The sequence below is a fragment of the Panicum virgatum genome, chromosome 9N (genome assembly GCF_016808335.1).
Source record: "Panicum virgatum strain AP13 chromosome 9N, P.virgatum_v5, whole genome shotgun sequence".
In the NCBI taxonomy this organism is placed as follows: domain Eukaryota; kingdom Viridiplantae; phylum Streptophyta; class Magnoliopsida; order Poales; family Poaceae; genus Panicum; species Panicum virgatum.
The window spans coordinates 20,883,755-20,911,720 of record NC_053153.1 but is presented as its reverse complement, the minus strand read 5'-3'; the positions used below and the strand labels follow the sequence as shown (position 1 = coordinate 20,911,720).

Below are 27,966 nucleotides of genomic sequence, written 5' to 3'. Positions count from 1 at the left end.
CTACAGGGGGGGCGGCCTCAAGTGTAGTTCGCACCAGAATTCCATAAAATTCAGAAACTCTTGATTAAGATGAGCACTCCTAAAATCTCGGAAACTCATTCTTGAAAATCCAGAAGCCAGGAACTGGCTTGAGCTAATTTGTGTTTTCTCGTTTCATCTATCCAGAATCAAACAGAACTGCATCAAGCACTATTATCGTATAGTGCTTTGGTGTATATGGTAGTATTTTTGTTTTTTCCCCTAGAATACCATTGCTTGGTAAGTGTTACATTGGAGTATGTGATTCCGCAGAACCGTGGGGACCATTTCTGACTGTAGATTGGCAGCATGCTCAGGTGGACTCGCAATGGACAGCTCTCTTCAGGGTACCCAGGTATGCTAAAATTTTCTCCATATGAGACCCATAATACAGAGAGAATATTGCCTCCGCTCGTGCGAATGTGGCTGCTGCACTTGCCCCATCTCCCAGGGACAGCAGAATTGAAACAAGCTTGATTAGCTCGTGTGCAATGGCAATGTGTTTCGGGTGGTACAGCTTCTCGAGGATCTGCAGCATAACAACACTTTTCAGAATATAATGCACTTGCACATACACATCTCCTTTGCATAAAGATGCTGATCAGCAGGCCCTTGACACCTAAATATCTTGAGTAACAGTTGGGATAAGGAAAAAGGGCTACCTGAATTGATGCCTCGCAATGCTTTTGTGCTTGTTCTTTGTCTCCTACCTTTACGAAGGCCTCTGCAATTGTGTCTTCAGCCTATACATTTCCATATGTTGATAAACACACAACTTATGTGTAAAGCAAGCACAAGGCGAACTTGGATATGAAATTTGAACAAAGGGGAGTAACTATGCAGCCTAACCTGGGCAAGAGCCTTGCTACATGGATGTCTCAGCTTCTTGACTTGTTTTAGAGATTGTAGTGCCTCTGGGATGAGAGTTTTGTCTAGCAATGTAATCTCCTTCAACCTGTGAAGTGCAATTGCTATTACAATTTCTGGTATGGATGAAGGCCCAACATTTACAGATGCAATCAAATTTGCTAGTTTCACAAGAAATTATGAAGAACATACCTATTGATCTTTGACACTTCCGTGTGTGATGTAGCAGCAGCAGATGACACATCAATATGGGATCTACAATTCATGCAGCATCCAGGATCTATGTTCAGGCTGACACCACTATTTCCAAAAAGAGCTCTAGCGACCTTCTCCATGTCCTTACTAACCTTTGACACATCCTAAAAAAAGACACAGCATGATTTCATCCATAACAATTAAATAATTGGAAAGACTTTTAAAACCATATCTGTATGAAAATAACCGTACAGGCAATGATAGTTTGCAGATATAAGATCCTCCTACGGAAACATGGACAAAATTCTCTTTGGACCTGTAGTAAGTTGATTCTGATATTGCACCCCGGTTGTTTGATTTAGTTTCCAAAAGAAGGGCTAACAAGCGGACGGTGCGTGAGGCTCTGACCAATGAAAAATGGTTAGAAGATATCCAGGGTGCAATTTCGGTGGAAGGATTAGTGGAATTCCTCGAGGTTTGGGACCTCCTCAGTATGGTTGAACTGCAAGTTGGGACTCCTGATAAACACATTTGGAGGTTATCCAACTCAGGAGAATATTCTGCAAAATCAGCATATGAGGTCCTATTTCAGGGTGCTGTTTACTTCAAACCTGCAGAGAGAATCTGGAAGTCTCATGCTCCTCCTAAATGTCGATTTTTCATGTGGCTGGTTGCTCATAATCGCTGTTGGACAGCCGACAGACTAGCTCGACGAGGCCTCCCTCATCCAGCCAAATGTTTGCTCTGCGATCAAGAGGAAGAAAATATCCAACATTTGCTTGTCGGGTGTGTGTTCTCGAGACAATTCTGGTTCTCCCTCTTTCAGCGGTTTGGCCTCATCTCGCTTGCCCCTCAGCCCCAGGACATTAACTTTGATGATTGGTGGGAAAAGGCGGAAGCTTCAGTCGTGGGGGATCTAAGGAAGGGTCTGAACTCTCTAGTCATCCTTGGTGCCTGGTGCCTTTGGAGACACCGAAACAATTGTGTTTTTAATGGGTCCAGCCCAAGTGTCGCTGCTGCCATTTCTTTGGCCTCTGAGGAAGCGCACTTGTGGAGCTTGGCAGGAGCTAGGGGCCTTACCTTGCTTGATATCCAGGGTGAGGTCTAGATGTTTGGGTCGGTTTTAGTGTCTTTCTTTAGCAGGTGATTAGTAGCGAAGGGCTAAGGGGGTGTGTTGGGTGTGTTTGGGTCTATGTATGACTCATTTTTCTTCTTCTATCAATACAATGATACGCAGCTCTCCTGCGTGTTCGAGAAAAAAAAAATTCTCCTGAAGTGACTTCTGCCTGTCTGGAAGATGCATCTCACCAGCCTATAATGAGAAGCAGAAAAATTTCAAAGCGTAAGACATTACATCTCTGATCCAGAGAGATGGATAGAACTGCAGAGTTCAGTGAAACCTGTGGGCCATATGACAGTTCAACTGGGCTCCCGGATTTTATAAATTCTGTAGATCTTAGAACGAGAGTGCGTGAAAGAAAATATGCATGTACATTGGGCCGACAAGAGTGATTGAACAGGCTACCAGATGCATAAATAGCTTGAGCAACCCTGACCTAACAGCATGCAAACAAAACATAAGACAAAGGTTAAAATAAGCAGGCACAAGATCACATCAAAATCAAAAGACAACAATTTAGAGTGAGGTGCCTTTTATGCTAATAACCTAGCCTCATATAATATGATTTGTAGTTACTTGATAGTTGATATAATAATTTTGAAATAACCTCGAATGCTACCATTGTTTCCATTTTTATTTTGTTTTTTTCCCCCAATTTTCAGCTGCTCGGTTGACAATTGCCATCTATACTTCTATCAGCTTGAGAGAAACATATGCAACTAGTGCAGACTTTAATAACAGGATGACCTATTGCTCTCACAAAAAAATCACATAAAGCAAGTATTGAAAAGACAGACCTGCTCCACACTACACATGTTTGCACCTTCAGCTGCAGAAACACCTCTATTTGCTGTGAGTTCTGGGCCTCCATCCATTGATTTCATATGAACAATAGCAATTGAATTGACTTTAATTTGAAATATTAAAAGAACCAGCTGAAATGGTAATCAACAAATAAGTTTCTTCGTTCCCAATAACAAAATGTGAATGCGATACTCCATAATTTCTGTATAATTCAGGGAAAAAGTTCGGTACTATCCTCATTGGTCTGCTTTCTTTATTTTGTTTGGGTTGATGTGTTCACATAAGCTGCAAGTTAAAAGATCTATCATTCTGTACCTACTTTTGTTCTTCTAAATAGAATGACACAAATTCTTGCATGTTAAGAAAAACAATTAGTTTTCCATGTATCAGAAAAATAAAAAACGTGCTAAAGAGTCCTGCACAGAAAGAAGTTCAACTAATACTGTTATTGGTGAGATGTGCATAAGGTTACAGAAGAATCTGAAACTGGTAATCCCCCAAGGAGATTGGATATGTCAATTCTGCAGCTGACAAGCAGCAAAGCCATGACGGACAGCACGATTCAAGGTGAACGGCAGATCAGAGATAGACAAGAGTAAAACAGAGCGCAAATTTTGAATAGTGGGTGGGTTTGATTAGTCCTAACTGTTGGTGTGTATGGTTTAGGCCCATCTAGAGGTCCATGTAAAGGCTACTATATTACCCACCCTCTAGGGTTTGGAGGAATACAAGGAAATTAATCCCCAAAAATGGTATAACATGACGACCAAGCTGGCACGCAAGACAAAGGTGCTCAGCAGGAGCCCTAGTACAAGAAACATCAGTACTACGACTAAGCCGAGCCAAAACATCGCGGCCGGGGTAACCAAGCTGGCAGTGCCAGGTGGTGGAAGATGACGTCATGGCAAAGGCAGCAGACGAAGAGGAAGTCGAAGGCGAAGCAGCGGAAGCAGGAAGACGAAGGGTGTAAAGGGGCCCCGAGCTGTCACATCGGAGGAGCGGACGCCGGGAAGCCGAATCCTTCACAGTAAGACCAGAGGAGTCAAATTCGATGGAATAAGAATTGTCAGCAGTAAACTGGCGAATGGAAAGAAGATTATGAATCATCTGAGGAGCAACAAGAACATTAGGAAGACGGAAAGAACCAGGAGCAGAACCCATGGCGGTGACAGGAAGACAGGATCCGTCGCCAACCATGATGGAAGAAGGACAAGAGGGATGGGGGTCGGACAGAAGAGAGGATACCGGCATCTGAGGTGGTGTGGAAGGATGCACCTCTTCCCTATCCCTCCCTCCCTCAAGCCGCCGCCGCCCTCGCCGCCGTGGTGCCTCTCCCCTACCCGCCCCACCGGCCCTGGAAGCGCCGGATCCGCCCGCCCTGGGCGCGGGCCTGGCGGGCACCGCCGCCGCTGCCGCCGCCGCCACAGCCATGGGCGTGGGTGCGGGCGCGGTGGGCGGGGCCGCCGCCGCAGCCGTGGGCGCGGACGCGAGTGGTGCGGCCTTCGCCCCTCCTCCCTGGCGCGGGCTGGGTATGCACCCATGGACGCGCCGTTCGCCGCCGCCGCCTTCCGCGGGACGCCGCCCCTCGTCACCGGAGCTGCTCCGGCTGATGCCGCTCTTGCCGCGGCCCTCCTCACCGCCAAGTCCGAGGCTGCGGCGGCTCAGGAGCGGGTCCGCGCGGCTGCCATCGCCTAGGAGCGCGAGCGCTCCACGGCCGACGCCCTTGCTCGCCGGGTCGCCGAGGCGGAGCACTACGTTCTCCTCTCCTCCGGCCAGCAGCTCGTCGTCCCCTTCGCTGAGCACACCGCCTCTTCTTCCCACCAGGCTCCGCCCTCGGGATCTCGACCCCGGCTCGACCCGACCGACCATGGTCGCCCAGCTTCACCTCCAGGCCGCCGGCGTCCAGAATATCAAGGCCCTGGTCTTCGTCCTCCTCGACCCTACGTCCTCCTACGGGCGCTGGCGGGACCAGGTCCTCCTCGCCCTCCGCCGCTACGCCCTTGACGACCACGTCGTCCTCGACACACCGGTCGAGGCGCGGGACGTGGTGTGGCTGCACCTTGACAGCGTCGCCCTGTCCTAGATCTTTGGGATCATCTCCCTAGATCTACAGGACATCGTCAGGACTCACGGCGGCACCGCACGACAGGCCTAGCTGGCGCTCGAGGGGCAGTTCCTCGACAACGCCGAGTTTCGCGCTCTCCAGCTCGACGCCACCTTCCGCACCTTCGAGCAGGGGGATCTCTCCGTTGGTGAGTTCTGCAGGAGGATGAAGGGCATGGCCGATGCTCTTCACGACCTCGGGTGCCCGGTGCCCGACCGGGTCTTGGTGCTCAATGTCCTGCGGGGTCTCTGAAAGCATCTAGGCTCCTAGTGGATTTTGGAGTATTGATTGACAACACGATTAAAGGACTAACTTGTTTACATGAGATTATGAGTAGAAATTTAATTGAGAAATTGATACTAAATGAGATGGTTCATGTGTTGCAAGCAAGTGTAATTATCCCATTGGCATAATATATATGTGACAAGCAAAACAAGAAAAGGAAAAATAGAGTAAAATATTCATGGTTGATATAAAGGCTCTAATATTTGTAAAGGCTTGTTAGACTTATGATGGGATTCAAAATGATAAGTAAAGGTTTTGTGAATGAGATGTGATATGTTTATGCATAGTATCAAATATGAAAGAACTTGTCACTTATATAAATGGTTGTTCACAAAAGAAGCAAGCAAATTGAAGATAACGTCTCAAATTGAAAAGCTTGTATATGAGATTGAATTAAGAATTCAAATTGATAAAGAAGATTTCATGCATGACATAAATCAACATGAGTTCAAGATGGACGGCTAGAATAAAGGTAGAGGACCGAGAGGCGTGTTTCAAGAGACTACGCAAGCGACGGCTTGGGGGGAGCAAAGAAATCGATACGGGTCAAAGGCCGGAGATCCTAGAGTCATGTAGAGCTCTATGTTGAAGAGTGTCATTATTCAAGTGAAGAAAGTGACTTGTGAATCAAGATGGATTTCATTCCTATGCAAATTGAAGATGTTGATGCCCTCACGAAATTGATCGAAGAAAGGTCGGCATGATGATATTATGAAGAAGCTCAAGTAATCGTAGTAATTGTATATTTTATTTATGCACTTGAGTATAGGTATGCCGTACTATCAAGAGGGATGCAACATCAGTGGGTTTAGACAATACCAAACGTGCTCAAACTAGTCCCTAGAGATTAGCCTAAGAGAGAGCTAAAATTGCAAAAGCCAGAGAGGGACTGGTCTGACCGGTCCAGGGGACCGTCTGACCGGTCTGAGCAGGCAGAGCTTCCAACGGCTAGTTTCAAAAGTGACCGGTCTAGTGACCGGTCTGAGTGACCGGTCTGACCGGTCTAACACTGACAGGGACAACGGCTAGTTTTGGTGAGAGGGGTATTTATACCCCATGACTTCACCCATTCGTGGGTGCTGATGCCATTCCACTCATAACACATTTGAGAGCCTTGTGAGCACTTGGAGAGTCCTCCCCAACATCTCTTTGTGAGAGTTACTTGATTCAAGTTGAATTCTTGAGTTGGGTTGAGTGAATCCAATCCTTGAGAGTCATTTGAGCAAAAAGAGATTGAGCCCTAGCTTTTGAATACTTGAGGTTGCGTCGGCCAACTCGATTGAAGCATTTGTTACTCTTGGAGCATCGGCTCCTAGAAGGCTAGGCGTCGTCGGCTAGCTCCCAAGGTTGTGGTGAGCAGCGGCAAGTTTGTTGCAACGGCGATCGTGTGCAACGAGGGCGCATGGTCATATAGTGAAGAGAGAAGATAGCTTGACCTTGGGGTCACCATAAGCTTCCTCAACGGAGAGTAGGATTCACACGTGGGTGCACGGGGTGAATCCAAACTTCGGTAAAACAAATCACCGTGTCTCCTTTGCATCATCTTCATTTCGGTTTGTTTTACTTACCTTACATTTATAGTCTTGAGTTTGAATTGTGCTTCCGCTCGATCTACTTGGTTGTGTTCTACTTGTGTGTAGGAAGCTAATTATATTGATAGAAATACTCTACAAAAGCTACACTCCAAGTTTCATTTAGGTTCAAGCTCGAGAGGGGATTTTTCCCTGCTGCTGGTCTGCCGGTCTGATCAGATCGGTCTGACCGGTCTGGTGGACCGGTCTGACCGGTCCAGGCAGTCCCAGCAGGGATTAAGTGCTAAATTTTGAAAAAAGCATATTCAACCCCCTCTAGGCTACGACATCGTGTGATCAAGATCCTTTCAGTCTCAGCTCCACCTACGACCACCTGCGGACATGGATCACCCGCCAGAGGCCCTTCTCCTCCTTCCTGCAGGTCCGGGACGACCTTGTTCTCGAGGAGATCACCAGGGGTCCCGCGACCGGCTCCTCCTCGTCCTCCTCCACCGTGCTCGTGGCTGCTCCACCGGCCTCCTCCGCCTCGCCAGCCACCTACCTCCTTGGTGCTCCTCCCACCGGGCAGCCCGGGTCGGGGGGGCCGTGCTGGACGTCGTCGACGGGGGGACGTGGTGGTGGTGGTACTGGTGGCCCTGCTTCTGGTGCTGCTGGTACCGGTGGTGGCTCTGGTAGGGACCCATCTCCCGCTCCTGCCCCTGCCTCTGGAGGTACGCCCTGGCCATCCTTCAGCAACTCATGGTCAGGGCGCATCTCGATGTGGCCGTCTCTGTTCTCAAGGCGGTAAGGCGGACGCCTAGCAAGGTGGGGCGGCTGGACGCCTAGGCGAGTAAGGCGAGCGCCTAGGCGAGCAAGGTGCAAATCGGTGGACGGCGCTTGGACGCCTAGGCGACGTCTAGGCGACGCCTTGAGAACAGAGGTGGCCGTTCCAGAGTCAGGGAGGGGGGGCTCTCGCCCACAGCAGCCGGCGGCCATGTTCACCGGTGCTGTTCCCCTGTTCGCGTCACCCTGGACTCCACCCGCTCAGCCCAGCCAGCCACCCACCTGGCCTGGGGGATGGGACCAGGCCGCGCTGGCGCAGTCCTTCAGCACCGAGTGGATTGCCGACTCGGGTGCCTCCTTCCACACCACCCCAGATGCCGGTATCCTCTCTTCTGTCCGACCCCCACATCCATCTTGTTCTTCCATCATGGTTAGCGACGGGTCCTGTCTTCCTGTCACCGCCGTGGGTTCTGCTCCTGGTTCTTTCCGCTTTCCTAATGTTCTTGTTGCTGCTCAGATGATTCATAATCTTCTTTCCATTCGCCAGTTTACTGCTGACAATTCTTGTTCCATTGAATTTGACTCATCTGGTCTTACTGTGAAGGATTCGACTTCCCGGCGTCCGCTACTCCGATGTGACAGCTCGGGGCCCCTTTACACCCTTCGTCTTCCTGCTTCCGCTGCTTCGCCTTCGACTTCCTCTTCATTTGCTGTCGTTGCCATGACGCCGTCTTCCACCACCTGGCACCGCCGGCTTAGTCACCCCGGCCGCGATGTTTTGGCTCGGCTTAGTCGTAATACTGATGTTTCTTGTACTAGGGCTCCTGCTGAGCATCTTTGTCATGCGTGCCAGCTTGGTCGTCATGTTAGACTTCATTTTTCTTCTTCTTCTTCACATGCGACACATGCTTTTGATCTTATTCATTGTGACATGTGGACTTCTCCTGTACCCAGCATTTCTGGTTATAAATACTATCTGGTGGTGGTTAATGATTTCTCTCATTACTCTTGGACTTTTCCTTTGCGCACCAAATCTGAGACCTTTCCCACCCTCCTCCACTTCTTTGCCTGGGCGTCCACTTAGTTCGGCTTCACCATTAAGGCCGTCCAGTGTGACAACGGGCGTGAGTTCGACAACTCCACCTCCCGTTCTTTCTTCCTCTCTCGGGGTGTTCAGCTGCGCATGTTTTTTTCCGTATACCTCTCCTTAGAACGGCAAGGCTGAGAGAATGATTCGCAAGACGAACGACATCATGCGCATCCTTCTGATCCAGGCCTCTCTGCCTCCTCGCTTCTGGGCTGAGAGTCTCCACACCGCCACCTACTTGCTCAACCGCCTTCCATCCACAGCTTCTCCTGCTCCCACTCCTCACCACGCTCTTTTCAGTACCCCTCCCAGCTACGACCACATTCGTGTCTTCGGGTGTGCATGTTATCCTAACATCTCCGCCACTGCTCCTCACAAGTTGGCACCCCGCTCGACTCGTTGTGTGTTTTTTGGTTACTCCCCTGACCACAAGGGATACCGATGCTTTGACCTCTCCTCTCGCCGGATCCTTATCTCCCGACACGTTGTGTTTGATGAGTCGGATTTCCCCTACCCCACCACTTCACCTTCACCTGACCCCGAGTTGGAGTCCCTGTTTTCGTCTGACCCGGTGGTTCAGCCACCTTTGTCTGTCTGTCCTTTCCCTACAGTTCTTCCCGGTACACCGGCACCGCCTCCAGTGATACCGGCTGCACCTCGCGAGGCCCCGATACCTTCTGTCGCGCCACACGCGGCTCCGGTGCCTTCTGTCGCGCCACGCGCGGCCCTGGTGTCTCCTGTCGCGCCACGCGCAGCCCCGGTGTCTCCTGCTGTGCCACGCGCGGCCCCGGTGCCTCCTCCTGCACTTGCGCGCTACGCTCAGCCGGTGCAGGTATACCGACGTCGTTTGGTGCCGGCACCGGCGCCGCATCCGGCTCCAGAGGCTCCAGCGTCGCCACCGCCACCTCCACCGGTGCCGTCGCCGCCGCCACCTCTACCTCCACCGTCTCGCTCTTGTGTCGAGCCGGAGGTGTACCACCCGCCCGTCATCCATCGGGACCCTAGTCATATTCATCCCATGGTGACTCGGCGGATGGCTTCTCAGTCCGCGACTCTCTCCGCCACCGAGGGAGAGCCGCGGATCTCTCCAGTACCCTCCTCTGTCCGCGACGCCTTGGCGGATCCTCACTGGCGTCGCGCAATGGAAGAGGAGTACGCCGCTCTCCTTGCCAACCAGACGTGGGACCTCGTGCCGCGTCCGTCTGGTTGCAGTGTCGTCACTGGCAAGTGGATCTGGAGTCTGTACGCATAAGCGTCGGGCTGATGGCACACTGGATCGCTACAAGGCTCGCTGGGTTCTCCGGGGTTTCACCCAGCGGCCTGGTGTGGACTATGATGAGACCTTCAGTCCAGTGGTGAAGTCTGCTACAGTGCGCACGGTCCTCTCGCTCGCTCTCTCTCGCTCTTGGCCTGTGCACCAACTGGATGTGAAAAATGCATTTCTTCATGGCACTCTATCAGAGACAGTCTACTGTTCTCAGCCAACGGGATTTGTGGACTCCAGTCGTCCGGACATGGTCTGTCGGCTCAACAAGTCTCTCTATGGTCTGAAGCAGGCTCCTCGGGCTTGGTATTCTCGGTTCGCCACGTCTTGCTGACATTGGGGTTCACCGAGGCTAAGTCTGACACTTCTCTGCTCATCTACCGCCGTGGGGATGCGACAGCCTACTTGCTGCTCTATGTCGATAACATTGTGCTCACAGCCTCCAATCAGCAGCTGCTTCAGCGCATCATCTCCTCTCTGCAGCAGGAGTTTGCTATGAAGGATCTTGGTCAGCTTCATCACTTCTTGGGTGTTACTGTTGAGCCTCGCCCGTCTGGCCTTCTCCTTCACCAGCGGCAATATGCACTTGATATTCTGGAGCGGGCTGGGATGACTGATTGCAAACCATGCTCCACTCCTGTCGACACTTAAGCGAAGCTGTCTGCTGCTCTGAGTGATCTCGTGGCTGATCCTACTGCCTACCGGAGTCTTGCTGAAGCCTTGCAGTACCTCACTTTCACCAGGCCGGATCTCACATATGCCGTTCAGCAGATCTGTCTTCATATGCATGATCCCTGAGACCAGTGGCGGATCCAAGATTTGTCTTTTGGGGGGGCTCATCTCCCTTCTTCTTCCTCCAGCCCCCCCTTTCTTCTTCCTCCCTCCTTTCTTTCCTCTTCTTCTCCCTCCTTCTTACCTCTATTTTCCATGGTGTTTTGGGGAGTAGGGGGGCTGGAGCCCCCTCAGCCCCCCTGTAGATCCGCCCCTGCCTGAGACTCACATCTTGCTGCGCTGAAGCGTCTCCTCCGCTATGTCCGTGGCACTGTTGACCTCGGCCTGGTTCTTCACCGCTCCCCCTCTGCTGAGCTGGTTGTCTACACCGACGCTGACTGGGCTGGCTGTCCGGACACTCGCCGCTCCACTTCCGGCTATGCCGTCTTCCTGGGCAGCAATCTTGTCTCCTGGTCGTCCAAGCGGCAACCAGTTGTCTCCCGCTCCAGTGCCGAGGCGGAGTACCGTGCTGTCGCTAACGGCGTGACTCCGGTAGGCTCTCCAGCCCGCTCTCCAAGAGCACGCTCGTCTACTGTCAGCGTCGTGTACCTCTCCACCAACCCCGTTCAGCATCAACGGACGAAGCATGTGGAGATCGACTTGCACTTCGTTAGCGACTGGGTCGCTATCGGCGATGTTCGGGTACTCCATGTCCCAACCATCTCCCAGTTTGCCGACATCTTCACCAAGAGTCTCCCCTCCTCGACTTTCTCGGAGTTTCGCTGCAACCTCAACGTAGCAGGTGGCTAGTTGTGGCTGCGGGAGGGGGGGTTGTCCCTGTGTGCTTTCTTTGTTCTCCAATCTTGAACTCCGCTGCGCCGGTAATCCATACTATATTACCCACCCTCTAGGGTTTGGAGGAATACAAGGAAATTAATCCCCAAACACTAACCCTATCCTAAACCTTGCTTTCATTCCATCTTACCTTAGAATGATTTGTGAGGATATAAGTTTATTAGGACTGATGATGATGAGAGAGAGAGAGATCCTCATGGACCATGGGCCTTGATATACTTAACAAATGTCCACCGAGAAAGTATGGATCAAGATGTTTGACCCAATTTAGTATTTAACTAATTATACAATAATTAAAAAATTATGGAACTGAAACTGTCATCAAGTTCGGATTCAGACCATACTCTTTAACCAGATATATTAGTATGGGAGTCTCAAAGATATATTTCATATATACCTGTGATAAAGAATCTTCGGTCCATGAAAGATCTGACCTATAATGGTTTTGGAGGCATAATAATAGGGCAATTGCATATATCTGAGACTCCAACTTGTTAGCAGGCGAATGATGATCATAATGGTGAACAAGATCCTGCATTAGTCAACTTAGCTCATTATTTTGTGATATGACATTACCTATGCTATAATTGTAGAAAGGTAGAGGGAATAGGGAAACACCGCACACCCTATCCGGGGGGGTGACCTCTCATTATATAGCCAATGTGGCTTGCAATACAAGAAGGTGTACACGCCCAACATGGGCCACCCAATATGGGCTACACGCCCAATATGGGCCTCAAGTATACGCACACAGCTATACATTCTATCACCCGCCCTCAGTCGAAGCATCAGGATTCCGGATGCAAAGGCTAGACCGAAAATCCTGAAACAGCTGCACAGGAAGCCCCTTCGTCATGATATCAGCGAACTGATATTGTGACGGCACATGAAGAACACGAACTTCGCCGAGAGCCACCTTCTCGCGGACGAAGTGGATGTCGATCTCAATGTGCTTGGTCCGGCGGTGGTGGACCGGGTTGGCAGTCATGTAGACAGCGCTGACATTATCGCAGTAGACCACGGTAGCCACCTTCAGCGGAACATGAAGTTCCTGAAGGAGTTGGCGCAGCCAGCAACACTCGGCGACCACATGAGCAACAGCCCGGTACTCGGCCTCCGCACTGGACCGGGACACCGTGGTTTGTCGTTTGGACGACCAGGACACCAAGCTGTCTCCAAGGAAGACGCAGAAGCCTGATGTAGAGCGGCGGGAGTCGGGGCAGCCTGCCCAGTCGGCGTCGGAGTAGGCGACCAGCTTGTCAACCGGCCCATTGCCGATGTGGAGGCCGGCTGACAGGGAGCCCTTCACATAACGAAGAATGCGCTTGATCAGCGCAAGGTGAGGCTCCCGGGGGTCATGCATGAACAGACAGACTTGCTGTACTGCATATGCGAGATCCGGACGCGTCAGGGTCAGGTACTGGAGAGCGCCGGCGAGGCTCCGGTACTCAGAGGGGTCGGCGACAGGAGGACCCTCTGTAGCCGAGAGCTTGGCGCGAGTGTCAACAGGTGTCGATGTAGAGTGACACTCGGCCATGCCTGCCCGCTGGAGTAGATCTAGCGCGTACTGGCGCTGGCTGAGAAACAGCCCGTCGGAGGAGCGCGTGACGGAGATCCCGAGGAAGTGATGCAGCTCTCCAAGGTCCGTCATGGCGAACTCGGAGTGAAGACGAGCTGTGATCCGCCGGAGCAGGTCCGACGAAGAAGCCGTGAGGATGATGTCGTCGACGTACACCAGCAGGTAGGCGGTGGCACCTCCCTCCTTAAGTACAAAGAGGGAGGTGTCGGTGGCCGAGGCGACGAAACCCAGCTGGCGAAGGTAGGTAGCGAAGCGCTGGTACCACGCCCTCGGAGCCTGCTTCAGACCATAGAGAGAGCGTTGCAGCAGGCAAACATGGTCAGGATGGGCAGGGTCGACGAAGCCAGGAGGCTGCTGACTGTAGACGATCTCCTCCAGGCGTCCGTGGAGGAAGGCATTCTTCACATCAAACTGGTGGATCGGCCAGTGTCGTGAAGTGGCGATGCTGAGAACGACCCGAATCGTGGCAGGCTTAACGACAGGGCTGAACGTCTCGCCGTAGTCGACGCCGTGCCGCTGGGTGAAGCCGCGAACGACCCAGCGAGCCTTGTGACGGGCAAGAGTGTCGTCGGAGTGGTATTTATGTTTATAAATCCACTTGCCCGTCACAACATTGGCACCAGGGGGCTTGGGAACGAGCCGCCAAGTGTCATTGTCGACGAGTGCCTGGAACTCCTCAGCCATGGCAGCCCGCCACTGCGGATCCGCCAGAGCAGTCCTGTAGTTCCCCGGGATCGGGGAGGCGGCAGTAGCGACGAAAGCCATCTGAGCCGTAGGTCCCGAAGACGGGGTGAAGCCGTAGCGCTCAACAGGCCGCAGAGAGCCTGTCTGAGACCGCGTCACAGGCCGGGTGACCAAGGTCGGCGGTGGAGGCGGTGGTGGAGGTGGCGGTGGAGGTGCCGCCACAGGAGGTGCAGCTGCTGGACCTGCAGCAGCAGGCACAGGTGCCGGTGACGCAGCTGCTGGACCAGCAGCAGGTGGCGCAGGTGCTGGTGGAGCCGCAGGAGCCCTCGGAGTTCGACGCCGAGTGTACACCCGGAGTGGAGGGAGGGCGGCCGGAGCTGGGGGAGGGCCGGCCGGGGCTGCAGCCGGTGCCAGGCCGACAACCGGCCCAACCTGGAGGACAGCAGGGTCCTCGAAGAGGTCCAGGTGAGCACGGGGGCGCGGCTGCTCAACGTCGACAAGCGACGGAGCGACCGCAGTAGGGGCCGCTGCTGCAGTGCGAAGCACCGGCGCGGCGTGACCTGAAAGAAGAAAATCCAGAGAGCTCGGGGGCGCACTGGATGAGTCAGCACTGAATGGAAAACGGGTCTCGTCGAACACAACATGGCGAGAGATGATGATCCGCCGAGTGGTGAGGTCGAGACATCGGTACCCCTTGTGAGAAGAGGGATAACCAAGGAAGACACAAGCTGTAGAACGTGGAGCCAGCTTGTGTTTGGCAGTGGCAGTCATGTTGGGATAGCACAGGCAGCCGAAAACGCGAAGATGGGTGTAGTCGGGTGGCTGGCGGTATAGCAGCTCATAGGGAACTCTGTTCTGAACAGCAGAGGAGGGGCACCGGTTTAGGAGGTAGGTTGCCGTAGCGAGGGCCTCGGCCCAATACTTGGGCGGCATGCCGGCATGGATAAGCAGGGTGCGAATGCTATTGTTGATGGTCCGAAGAGCACGCTCGGCTTTACCATTCTGCTGGGAGGTGTAAGGACACGAGAGCCGTAAATGAATGCCTCGGGATGCAAAGAAGGCGGCGAGAGCATTATTGACAAACTCAGTGCCGTTATCAGCCTGAACAGCTCTAACGGGAAGGCCGAACTGGGTCTGGGCAAAGCTGCAGAAGTTGGTTAGATGACCAGCAACCTCGGACTTGTGAACAAGAGGGAAAGTCCAGCAAAAATGTGTGAAATCATCAAGAACAACGAGGTAATACTGAGCACCCGAAATACTCGCTACAGGAGAGGTCCAGACATCACAGTGAACTAATTCAAAGGGCGTAGTACTGACAGAATTAGAGGTACTGAATGGCAGACGCACATGCTTGCCAAGTTGACATGAATGACAAAGAGTTTGCCTAGATTTATTACACTGGATGGAAGCATTATTTCTAAGCAACTCTATGGTGGCGACCCCAGGATGACCAAGACGCTGATGCCAGAGGCTGGTGGAGATGGCGAGGCTGGCGTGTGGAGCTGCAGGGCTGGCGGGGACGGTGTACAGGCCGTCGGAGCTATTGCAGCGAAGAATCACGCGACTGGTCGGGATATCCTTAACAGAAAAACCAAAGGCGTCAAATTCAATAGTGCAATTGTTGTCTTTGGTGAACTGGCGAACTGAAAGAAGGTTGCGCACTAGGGAAGGGACAACAAGAACATTATGAAGAGAAAAATTTGACGCGTGGGTGGATAGGTATGAGCTGCCATGACTGGAAACCGGGATGGTCTGACCATTGCCCACAGTGATGAAGGGATGAGAGGGGGGGTGGCGGGAGAAAAGTATACCATCCGACGAATGCATGTGGGAGGTAGCGCCAGAGTCCATGACCCAGGAGTTGGAGTTCTGGAGCGCCATCTGGTTCAGGGCGGCAATGAGACCGGCCTGATCCCACATCTGCGGAGTGGAGACTTGTGCCGGGGCGAACGCAGTGTGCGCCTGGGGATTGGCGCCAAGAAGGCCGGGAGTGCGCCCGCCCTGTCCGCCCTGCCACCCACCGTGGCCGCCGGTCCACCCGCCCTGGCCGCCTTGCCAGAAGCCGCCGGCCTGCTGACCCGAGGGATCCTGGGGGGCGTACGGGTTGAAGCAGAACCAGGGTCCCATCGGGCGGTACTGGCCTCCCTGCGGGGCGCCCTGGGCGCCGGTCTGCGGGCCGCCATTGCCCTTGCCTCCTTGGCCACCGGATCGGCGACCCTTGCCACCGCCCTTGCCGCCCTTCTGCTTGGGCGCGCCGCTGCCTCCGCTGTCCCCGCCCTTGATGCTACCGCCCGTAGCGAGGCCCGCGAAGGAGGAGCGGCAGCAGAGACTGGTACAGCAGGAGGTGGTGGAGGCGACGAGGGCAGTGGCCGCCGTGGTCTTCGCGTCGTTGGCGAGGCGCAGCTCTTTGAGGGAGAGCAGCTCGTGGGCACGCGTGAAGGACGGAAGATCCGTGGCGTTGGCGATGTCGTCGGCGGTGGAGTCGAAGCGAGGGTTGAGGCCGCGCAGGAGGCTGAGGACGAGCTGGGAGTCGGAGATGGGGTTGCCGACTTGTCGAAGAGCGGCAGCCTTCGACTTGAGGCGCTGGCAGTACTCGTCGATGGTGGAATCCCCCTGCTTGAGGGTGTGGAATTCCTCGAGCAGGAAGACGGCGCGGGAGGCCGTGTTGGTGCGGAACAGGGCCTTGATCGCGACCCAGAGTTGGTTCGCGGTCTGGTTCTCGTCGGTGACGGCGAGGTCGAGGACGGAGTCGTCGACGGTCCCGAAGATCCAGCTGCGCACGCAGCACTCCGCCACGTCCCAATCTGGGTCGTTGGGCTGCGCAGCAGTGCCGTCGATGTGGCGGCGGAGGCTGAACTTGCCGCACAACGCCGTGAAGAACGAAGCCCACTTGGAGTAGTTGGCGCTCTTCATGTCCAGGGTCACGGGAACGTGAGCCTTGACGTTGACGGTGGTGTAGGGGTGGACGATGACGGCCTGTGTTGGTGCGGCAGGGAGCACAGGCGAGGAACCATCCGTCCCGGCGGCAGAGGAGGAGCTCATGGCGGCGGCCTGGATCAGATTGATCCAAGGGCGGCGGCCTGGAGGTGGGCGCGGCGCGAGGGGATCGCGGCGCGAGGATTTCTGCGCCCTAGAGGAGGGGGCGCTGGGAGGGGAGAGACCTGCGCCCTAGATCAGGGACGCAGCAAGGGGAGGAGGGGCGGCGCCAGGAGATGGCGCCCTAGGGCAGAGAGGTGGGGCGCAAGGGGGAAACCCTAGCGCAGGGAGGGAGCGGAAGCGGAAGGCCGATCGTTGCCTTCTCTTGATACCATGTAGAAAGGTAGAGGGAATAGGGAAACACCGCACACCCTATCCGGGGGGGTGACCTCTCATTATATAGCCAATGTGGCTTGCAATACAAGAAGGTGTACACGCCCAACATGGGCCGCCCAATATGGGCTACACGCCCAATATGGGCCTCAAGTATACGCACACAGCTATACATTCTATCAATAATAATTGAATGCTAACAGCGCAAGAGAATGGCAAGCTCATGTAGAAATTAGTTATTTACCAAATTTGGGCCAGAAATAGCAACATTCTTTCCATACAGCATCCTTTTTTCTATGTCTTGTGCCATCATTCGTCCAGCTAAAACTATATCAGCTGGTAAAATAGCTGCCCAGTGGGCACCTCCACATTCATGCCTATGTTCAGCAAACAGTATAGAGCTTGGAGACTTGCAACTAGAAGTTACGCTCAGTTTTGCAAGACTCATTGCATGACCATCATACTCAAGGTAAGTATCTTGATTACAAGAAATATCTCCTAAAGCTTGCTCCTGGCACCTTTTCGAACATTAAATTGGTATTGTACACAAAGGACAGAATACAACATCTGCTGGAGCTTCATTAAAGCAAAAGTGGCAGTGTGTTTCACGGGAAGATTTCATGATAATCTGCATTCAACTGTTGCAAGTAAGAAGCATACAAACCTTCAGTTCATACTTATGAGGAAACTGAAATCAGAAGCAATAATTATGTTAGAAGCTCAATTCTAACTCTCATTGAGCTGAGAGGATGACACTCGAGCTGGGGAAGTTTTCTGATTTTTCTTCATTCACACTCACAATGCCATGCCTTCCCAAGGGGGGGCTGGGGATACATTTATACAAGGGGCTGCAGGGCTGCCAAGCTAGATGCTAAGGACACTAGTCCAAGATGCTAACTGCTAGTCCTAACTGTTGTCTGTCCTAGATGCCAACTGAAAGGTAGTCAAGATGCTGTCCTTGCTGTCCTCTAGAGGCAGCAAAGCACAACGTGCTGCAGCAAGAGCATCTCCTCTTGTGCAGCCCCACAAAGACCAAGTACACCCACAAAGACCAAGTACACAGACTTATCCATCATTCTCCCCCTAAGTCTTGTGCGTCGTCTTGTGGGAAGATTGAACCATCCCGGTCCTGGAGCAGAGCTCAAGGAACTTGATCCTCCCAAAGGGCTTGGTGAGCAGGCCCGCAAGCTGATTCTTGGTGTTGATGTAGCTCGCCTTGATGCTTCCTTCCTCCAAGCAGCCTCGGATGAAGTGATACCTCACCCGGATGTGCTTGCTCCGTTTGTGGAAAACGGGGTTCTTCGCCAAGGCCAGAGCGGACTTGCTGTCCACCCTGAGCTCCACTGCTCCAGTGTCTCTGCCGAGTAGATCACTAAGCAGTCGAGCGAGCCAGAGCGCCTGAGTCGACGCGGTGGAGGCCGCTATGTACTCGGCCTCGCAGCTGGACAAGGCCACCACCTGCTGCTTGACCGACTGCCAGCTAACGAGGCACTTGCCGAGGAAGAAGAGGATCCCGCTCGTGCTCTTGCTGGTGTCGATGTCGCCGGCGTGGTCGCTGTCCCTGTACCCGACGAAGTGTGCCGCTCCGGGGCACCTCGGGTAGTGGAGAACGTGGTCGAGAGTCCCCGCAACATAGCGGATGATCCTCTTCACGGCCTGCTGGTGCTCCGTCGTCGGTCGCTGCATGAACTAGGGGTGGAATCGAGCCGAGCCTCGACTTTTTTCGAGCTTTCTTCGAAATCAATATATTCGTATTTATTATAGTCTCCCGCGTTGTTTGATATGCAACTTCAAATCGAGCATAACGAGCCGAGCCGAGCCGAGCCTGCCAAAATTGACTTTTGTTCCAAATCAACTAATCTTTATTTTAAAAAAAGAACGAACGTAATCGGAGCAATTTTGAAACGAGCCAGCTTAACGAGCTTTTTTTCCAGCCCGCCATGAACCGACTAACGTAGCCGATGGAGAACGCCAAGTCCGGCCGTGTGTGGGCGAGGTAGCGAAGGCTCCCCACAAGGCGCCGGTACTGGGTGGCGTCCACCTCCTCCGTCGTGCTGTCACGGCCAAGGTTAACCTAACCGGTGGGAACCGGTCCGGTTTGACCGGTTACCGGTCAAACCGGTCCGGTCCGGTTCCGGTTCCGGCCGGTACCCAACCGGCCAAAATTCAAATTTTAAATTTGAATTCAAAAAATGAAAAATTCCCAAAAAATTCCTAAAAATACTTCAAGGTGTGATGAATCTAATGGTGTCAAATTTTCTCAAAAATTCATTCATTTAGTATAGTTTGTGGGAATTTAAAGTTAAATCAAAAAAGAAAAAAAGAAAAATGGGCCGACCCATGAAGGCCCACCGATCAAACTGGTCAAACCGGCCGGTAAACCGGTCAAACCGGTCGGTAAACCGGTAAAACCGGCCGGTAAACCGGTTGCACGGGAGCGTTTGAATTTCAAACCGGTCAAACCGACCGGTAAACCGGTCAAACCGGCCGGTAAACCGGTCGGAACCGGTTGCACGGGAAAATTTGAATTTATTTGAATTTGGATTTGAATTCAACCGGTTTCCACCGGTTACCGGCCTAACCGGTCCGGTAAACCGGTACCGGAGGGCGGCGGTAACCGGTTTCCGGTTGGGAAATAAAACCCTGGTCACGGCTCAGCTTCAGCCTCTCCTCCATCGGAGTGAGAGCTGGGTTGCAGTCGGTGAGCCCAGCTAGCTCAACGACGCGCTTGGCATAGGCGGTCTGTCGAAGCGTGATCCCGGAGTCGTCCTGGTGCACCTCGATCACCAGGTAGGAGAGAGGCCCCAGGTCGCTCATCTGGAAGGTGGCCTTCATCTCTTCCTTGAATGCCGCCACCTCCGCATCCTTGGTGCCGATGATCACCAAGTCGTCGACGTAGACACCTACCAGCAGGGCATTTGCTCCATTGCCCCGCCGGTAGATGGCCGCCTCGTGCGGGCTTTGCTCGAAGCCCATCCCCTTGAGCGTGGAGTCCAGCTTGGCGTTCCACGCCCTCGGGGCCTGCCGCAAGCCAAGAGGGCCTTGCGCAGGCGTAACACCTTGCCGTCCTTGCCGGGGATTGCAAACCCCGGCGGCTGGTGCACGTAGACCTCCTCCCTCAAGTCGCCGTTGAGAAACGCCGACTTGACGTCCATGTGATGGACGCGCCAGCCCTCCTGGGCAGCCAGCGCAAGGAGAAGTCGCACGGACTCCATTCGTGCCACGGGAGCGAAGGCATCGTCGAAGTCAACCCCCTCCTGCTGCACGAAACCTCGTGCCACCAGACGAGCCTTGTGCTTGACGACGGTGCCGGCTTCATCCCTCTTCAACTTGAACACCCACTTAAGGGTGATCGCGCGGTGACCACGAGGGAGGTCACCAAGCTCCCAAGTGCGGTTCTTCTCAACCGCGTCCATCTCCGACCGCATCGCGGCACGCCATGCCGCGTGTCCCTCGGCCTCTGCGAAAGACCGAGGCTCGCCGTCGTCGCACGCGAGGTGCAACTGCGCCTCCAGGTCGTGAGGCACCAGTCCCGGCACCGGCTGATCACCGAGAAGGCCCTCCATCGTATGGTACCGCAACGGCTCGCCGTCGTGGTACGCGTCGACGCGCTCCTCGTCGTGAGAGAGCGGAGTAGCGAACTCCACCGGACTGTGCTCAGCACGAGCAGGTGTCGAAGTAGACGTGCCCGGAGGAGTGGCTATCGGTACTGGAGTGCGCGGCTTCGCCGGCTGTGGTGGTGCAGCCGAGGAGCTCGGCACAGCTGGAGTCGTAGCTGAAGGGCGTGGTGCCGTCGGTGTGGCGGGCGCCGGAGTCGGTGGAGGCTCGGGGACCGGGGTAGGCACGCTCGGCGAAGAAGAGCTGCCTACTCCCCCAGCTCCCTCGAAGTGGACGTACTCGACGGTGAAGTCGTCGTACGTCGGAGCCGAGCCGTCGTCCACCGCCTTGTCCCACGCCCATCCTCGCCCTTCGTCGAACACAACGTCGCGCGCCGTGCGCACACGCTGTGTCTCCGGGTCGAGAATGCGGTAGGCCTTCGAACCCTCCGCGTAGCCGGTGAACACTCCCGGAGTGCTCCTGTCGTCGAGCGCGATGTGGCCAAGCTCTTTGGCGAACGCGAGGCAGCCGAAGACCCTCAGATGGGAGACCGCCGGCTTGCGCCCGTGCCAAGCCTCATACGGCGTCATGCCGTCGAGCGCCTTGGTGGGCGAGCGGTTGAGGATGTAGACGGCCGTCACCACCGCCTCTCCCCAGTACAAGGCCGGCACCCCCCTCTGCTTGAGGAGGGCCCGAGCCATCCCCACAACTGTCTGGTTGCGCCGCTCGACGACGCCGTTCTGCTGCGGGCTGTACGATGCGGAGTAGTGGCGCTGGATGCCCTCATCTGCGCAGTACGCCGCGAACTCGGCCGCCGTGAACTCGCCGCCGTTGTTGGTGCGCAGCACGCGCAACTTGCGGACGCTCTCCGCCTCCGCAGCAGCCTGAGTACGCCTGATGGCGTCCGCAGCCTCTCCCTTGCTGCCGAGGATCATCACCCACATGAAGCGGGAGAGGTCGTCGACGAGCAGCAGGAAGTAGCGCCGTCCTCCTGGTGTGACCGGTGTCACCGGGCCACACAAGTCCCCGTGTACAAGCTCGAGCCGCTCCCTGGCTCGGAAGCTCGCCTGCTGGGGGAAGGAGTGTCGCCTCTGCTTCGTCAGCTTCGTCAGTACGCAGACGTCGCAGAGCTGCTCCACGTGGTCGAGGCTCGGGAGGCCTCGCACCATCTCCTTGGCGCTGAGCCGCTTCAAGGCCTCAAAGTGAAGGTGCCCAAAGCGCTCGTGCCACTGCCACGCCTCGTCGTCCCTGCGAGCTGCAAGACAAAGAGGCTGGGCCACCCCGACGTGGAGGATGTAGAGGCGGTTATTCCCTCGAACCACCCTGGCGAGAAGCTGGCGACAGTGGTCCCAGATGCGGAGGACCCCGCTGTCAATCACCACGCGGCAGCCGCTCTCATCGAGCTGCCCAAGGCTGATGATGGAGTTCCGCAACGCCGGGATGTAGTAGACTCCGGTGAGCATCCGGTGCTCTCCGGACTTGGCGGTGAAGATCACGGAGCCCACGCCCTTGATCTCCACGGCGGAGGAGTCCCCGAACCTGACGGAGCCACCTACGTCGACGTCCAGGTCGGAGAAGAACTCCCGCCGCCCGGTCATGTGGTACGTGGCGCCGGAGTCGAGGTACCAGCCGTCGACCCTGTCGTCGTCGGAACCGTTGCCGAGGAGGACTCGGGCACGCGGCTCGTCGAGGTGGAGTAGAGCAGTGGCAGGCGGTGCCGCCAGATGCGGCTCCATGTCCCCGTGGAGGAGGAACAGAGCCGGCTCGTCATCCGGCTGGGCCTCCGCGACGTGGGCTTGGCCCCCACGCCTCCGCTGCGGGCAGTCCCTGGCCCAGTGGCCGGACCTGCCACAGTTGTGGCAGGCGTCGTCTCCGCGGGCGCCACCCTTGGCGCGCCCTCGTGCCCCGGCTTGCGGCCACCAGTCGAGGAAGAGGGCTCCCCCCTCCTCCTGTCACCGCGCCGGGCCTCCCACTGCTCCTGAGTGAGGTGGAGCTTCCCACCGATGGAGATGCCTCCCGAGGGAGGCTGTGGCTCGTCGCTGTCGACGACCTTGAGGCGACCTATCGCTTCCTCGATCGTCATGGTGGAGAGGTCCAGCAGAGACTCGATCGAGCGAGCGGTCTGCCTGTACCTCTCGGGGACGCAGCGGAAGAGCTTCTCGACAGCTCTCTCCTCGTCGTAGGTGTCGTCGCCGAACTGCACCATCTTCTGCAGCAGAGTGTTGAGACGGAGAGCGAAGTCATCAACATCCTCACCTGGCTTGAAGGCCAGGTTCTCCCACTCCTTGCGAAGTGCCTGCAGAGTGGTCTTGCGGGCTCGATCGCTGCCGATGCGTGCCGCAGCGATGGAGTCCCAGGTCTCCTTGGCAGTTCGCTTCTTGGAAAGCATGAACTGCATCTCGGGCGGGGCTGCTGCGATGAGAGCATCCAGCGCCCGTCGATCCTCATCGTAGTCGACGTCGCCGTACCGGACTGCCTCCCACATATGCCGCACCTGGAGCTTCACCTCCATGACCGCGGCCCACTCGACGTAGTTGGTCTTGGTGAGGGTGGGCCACCCACCGCCGGGACCGACGTCCTTGACCACCGCCTGGAAGTCGTGGTAGCCGAGGGCGCCGCCGCGCGCGCCCCAGCCAGGAGCGCCGCCACCGCCCTGCGCGCCGCCTCCTGGGCCGCCGCCGCCGCCCTGCGCGCTGCCTCCTGGGCCGCCGCCGCCGGCCTGCGCGCCACCGCCAGGGGCGCGGCCGCCAGCCTGTGCGCCGCCGCCGCCCTGCGCGCCGCCGTCAGCCTGCGGGCCGCCGCCGCCGTCGCCGGGCGCGTGAGCCACCAGGTCACCGCCGCGGGGCGCGCGGGCCACCAGTTTGCCGCCGCCGGGCGCGCCGGCGTCCAGGCCGGAGCCGTGGGGGTGGGCTGCTGCCCACCGCGCGGTCCGCTCCCGCGCCCTCTCCCTCGCCAACTCCTCAAGGTCCATGTCGGCGGTGGTGTCGCCGGCGATGGAGCCGCTGAGGCTGCCGCGCAAGGTCTCAACTTCAACCTCCGCCGCATGCGCTGCATCTTCCGCCTCCTCTGCTTCCACCTCCGCCCTGGCCGCTGCCAGCTCCGCTGCAGCCAGCCTAGCCGCCCTCGCCGCTGCTGCAGCGTCTTGAGCCGTCGCTCGCCTGCGTTCCTCTGCCGCGGCGAGCTCGGCGTCTCGCTGACGCCGTGCGCTCGAGGCGACCGAGCGCTGAGACGGTGCGTCGGACATGGCGCGCCTCCAAGGGGCTTCTGCGTGGAGAAGAGGAAGGGAAAGGGGAAGCAGCCGGTGGTGCAGCAGCAGCTGCTGCTGCTGCGTTAGCTGCTGGTGGTGGTGGCTGGGCTGCTACAAGCTCTTGGGAAGGGGAGGAGCAAGAGATATCCAACCTACAGGAAAGTACGGCTCTGATACCAGTTGTTAGAAGCTCAATTCTAACTCTCATTGAGCTGAGAGGATGACACTCGAGCTGGGAAAGTTTTCTGGTTTTTCTTCATTCACACTCACAATGCCATGCCTTCCCAAGGGAGGGCTGGGGATACATTTATACAAGGGGCTGCAGGGCAGCCAAGCTAGATGCTAAGGACACTAGTCCAAGATGCTAACTGCTAGTCCTAACTGCTGTCTGTCCTAGATGCCAACTGAAAGGTAGTCAAGATGCTGTCCTTACTGTCCTCTAGGGGCAGCAAAGCACAACGTGCTGCAGCAAGAGCATCTCCTCTTGTGCAGCCCCACAAATACCAAGTACACCCACAAAGACCAAGTACACAGACTTATCCATCAAATTATTCATTCATTTGCACCAGAAAGAACGGGTTCATAGACATGTGATAAGGCCTCAGAAAGCAATCTAGCATGCACATTGACCACATATATAGGGACATTGGATTTATATGCAATTTGTTGTGGCTTCAACAATACATATATGGCTATAGCCTATAGGAAGATGGAGAAATATCATTTGATATAAAAAAAAGGATGAGTTTTAATTATACCGCAGCCAGAGGATCCTCAACATGTATCAATGAAGCTGGTGGGATATCATTGGTAGAAGCCATTCCTCTACCTTTGTTGGGCGTTGAGACACTCTCTATAATAACCTTCTGAGGTTGCTCTGTCAGTTAGCCAAACAATATATCCCACTTAGTATGCATTCCACAAAAGAAAGGAGTATGCACATAAAAAATTATAACCTGCAAATGGCAAATCTGCATCCTTGCTATCACAGTCTGATGTCCCAACTTCATTGACATTTTCTTGTTTTTGTAACATAAACTTTAGCTCTTGTTCAATGTTACTCTTCCCTACAGAAGTCACTTCCATACTCAACGCAACCTCCAAATCATGTATGGCAGATGAATAATTCTTAAGCGATGCCTTTACCATTCCCTTCCTGTACCATGCCTGAAATGTAGAAACATGTGAAATCAAAAGAGTAGCCTCCATGTTTTTGCTTGAAATCTCCAAAACAAAGAACCTTAGTATAATTATGGGAAACAGAAATGGCGTGCCTTAGAATAATTAGATGAAACAGCAATGGCCCTGTCACAATCCCTTAAAGACTCTTTAAATAGACCTAATTTCTGCATATAGTTGAAAAGAATGGTTAGAATACATAAACTCTTAAGCCAACAGAACTGTATTAGTTTCAGTAATAGACATCAAAATAATAGCAGAAAACACATTTAGTAGGTCCATTCCAAGCTATCCATTATTTTTCGCAGATCTTGATCGCCTCTCTAAAGCTTTGTGGAATATAGAATTGTGCTGCACCTCCCACAAGTATAAATCCTATTTCAACCAAATAGACTCGAATATTTATCAAACCCAATACTTAGAACACATCGTCCACTGTCCATATTTAGCAAACAGGCAATAAAAAGACTAACGTGCATGGTCGAAGCACGATTGGCATATATTGCTGATACCAAGTCCGCATCCGTGCCATCTGAATAAACCGGGACATGACGCAATGCCTGTATGATGTAAATAATATGTTATTATCCTGATAGAATATCCATCAATCAGCCACATAAAAATAATCAATTCATCGTTACAACTGGATGGGAGGGGATCAGTTTTGTGTAAATAACTAAATATTCCAGTATTTTGACATTCTAACTGCCCAAGAACTTCGATGGTGAAAATACAATAACTTCTGAACTTGGCTTGCAAGAAGTCAGTTACTGGAACCTAATCATAATGACAAGTGTATTTATAACGAATTAGCCATGACTGACAAGTTATTTTCTCTTATAGTCCTATGAAAGCGAATTATAGGATGCTGGAAAACTAACTGCTTAAATTTGGTGTTACGGATTTACGATGGGTGAATCTGCTCATCATAACTACAGAGGCATCTACATTTTGAATTAAGTGTTACTCCCTCCATTCATAAATAGATGACGTTTAGGACAAATTAATTAGTTCAATGAACTTGTCCTGAACATCGTATATTTAAGAATGGAGGGAGTACATTCATAAGATTGTAGCAAAACACTGAAATGCTGCACTTAGATTAGCTCAAGGTCCAACCTATCACACATCTACTGTTTCTCTGTAATTCTTTTAGCTGTCAAGTTGATATGCTTTCTTGGCACGGTAAGAAATTACAAGCTATCAGTAAATTTCTACAGCAGTTGCGCGATTTCCACAACAAAAGTAAAAAGCGAATCCCCAAGTTTCAAAAAAAAAGAGAGACGGAAACCTGCGAATAGAACCCGAGAGCCTCCCGAAATTCCCTCCTTGAAAAGCACGCATTGCCGTTGCCCTTCAATTCGACTGCCCTCCCCTTGTCCTTGTGACACAGAGCAAGCTCCGGGTCGGTCAGCTCTCGCATAACCTTGCGCAGCGGAAAATAACCAAATCAGACCAGCGGCCTAGCAGCCACGCTCGTGCCTCCTGGGATAGAGGGGCATCGAGAAACCAAGGGTGCGGGTGGGTGGTGGTCACCTGGTGGAAGAGTGGGAGGCTGTCGAAGAAGGCGAGCAGGCTAGAGGTGGTGGCGGGGAGGTCGGCAGCCGTACCCTCGCCGATGGCCCGCCGGAGCTCGGCCGGCACCGCTGATTTGAACCGATCCATGGAGGAGAGGCCTGAGCGGGTTCGTGACGTCAGCCTTAAAACCCAAGTGTGGGCTATTGGGCCTATTTGAGCCGATTCGATAGTATTGGCGATCCATTAAGAGTTGCGCTTTTTTCTTTTTTTTTATTTTTAAAAAATAAAAATTTCAAAAATATATGTCTGTTTTGAAATATTTTCAAAAATACCCCCGGTCGCCCCATAGGGCGACAGGACTTAAGTGTATTTTTTTTTCTTCAAATTCGCAATGAGGTCCCTAGGAAAAAAAAGCCTTGTCGCCCCCAACGGGCGACAGGGGCCTGTCGCCCACCCCTGGGGCGACAGGGGCCTGTATATGCCGTCATTTTCTTTGTCATTTGAGCCTGCCATATGCCGACATTCCCTTTGTCATTTGAGCCTAAAAATTCAGGAAAAAAGAGAGGGGTGAGAAGAAGAAAAACGGCGAAGCTCTGCCGAATTGCGTACTTTTTGAAATAGTGGAAGGGCACTGCTATTGGGTCACGTATGTCTGGGCAAAGAATGCCACATTTGGGAAACCCGTGATCGCCATGCTGAGCAGTGGCAACCTGTGATCTCGTACTCGCAGATAGATACACTATGGTTCCTATTTTGAGCTATTCGAGCGTGTAGTCGTCATCATCGTCGACAGGATCTCGGCCGCTAACTCCTACCGCATCTAACTTGTCCTTCATTAAATCACGGGAAAAATCGCAAGAACTTCCCTTATTTCACGAGCATTATGGAACTCACAAACATAATAAGTTCACATCAATAGTATGAATAGAAACAAATGACAAGTAAACTAGGACAATCATAAACATCGAATACAAATAAGCGGTCCACAGCTATCTCATTACAAATAAACATCAGAGATACAAACATCAGATATATCTAACCACACCTAGGGCGTCGGACCCTCTTAGTCCTCTGCTGGGCACGGACATGGCCCTCGGAGTAGGTGAGAACATCCGAAGACCTCACCTGTCGCTCAGGACGCGCAAGGGGCTGCGGTGTCTGCTACTGAGGGATCCCAAGTGGTGCTCCTCCTAGCTGTGAGTACCCCAAGACATCGGGGTCACCTTGCGCGGCAGGCTCTTCTGGACTC

At 54.0% G+C, this 27,966-nt stretch overlaps 1 pseudogene; it reads right to left on the bottom strand.

Moving 5' to 3' along the window:
- Positions 1 to 39: 39 nt before the first annotated feature.
- LOC120688830 lies at positions 40 to 26,910 on the bottom strand (annotated as a pseudogene).
- Between the last annotated feature and the right edge of the window lie 1,056 nt (positions 26,911 to 27,966).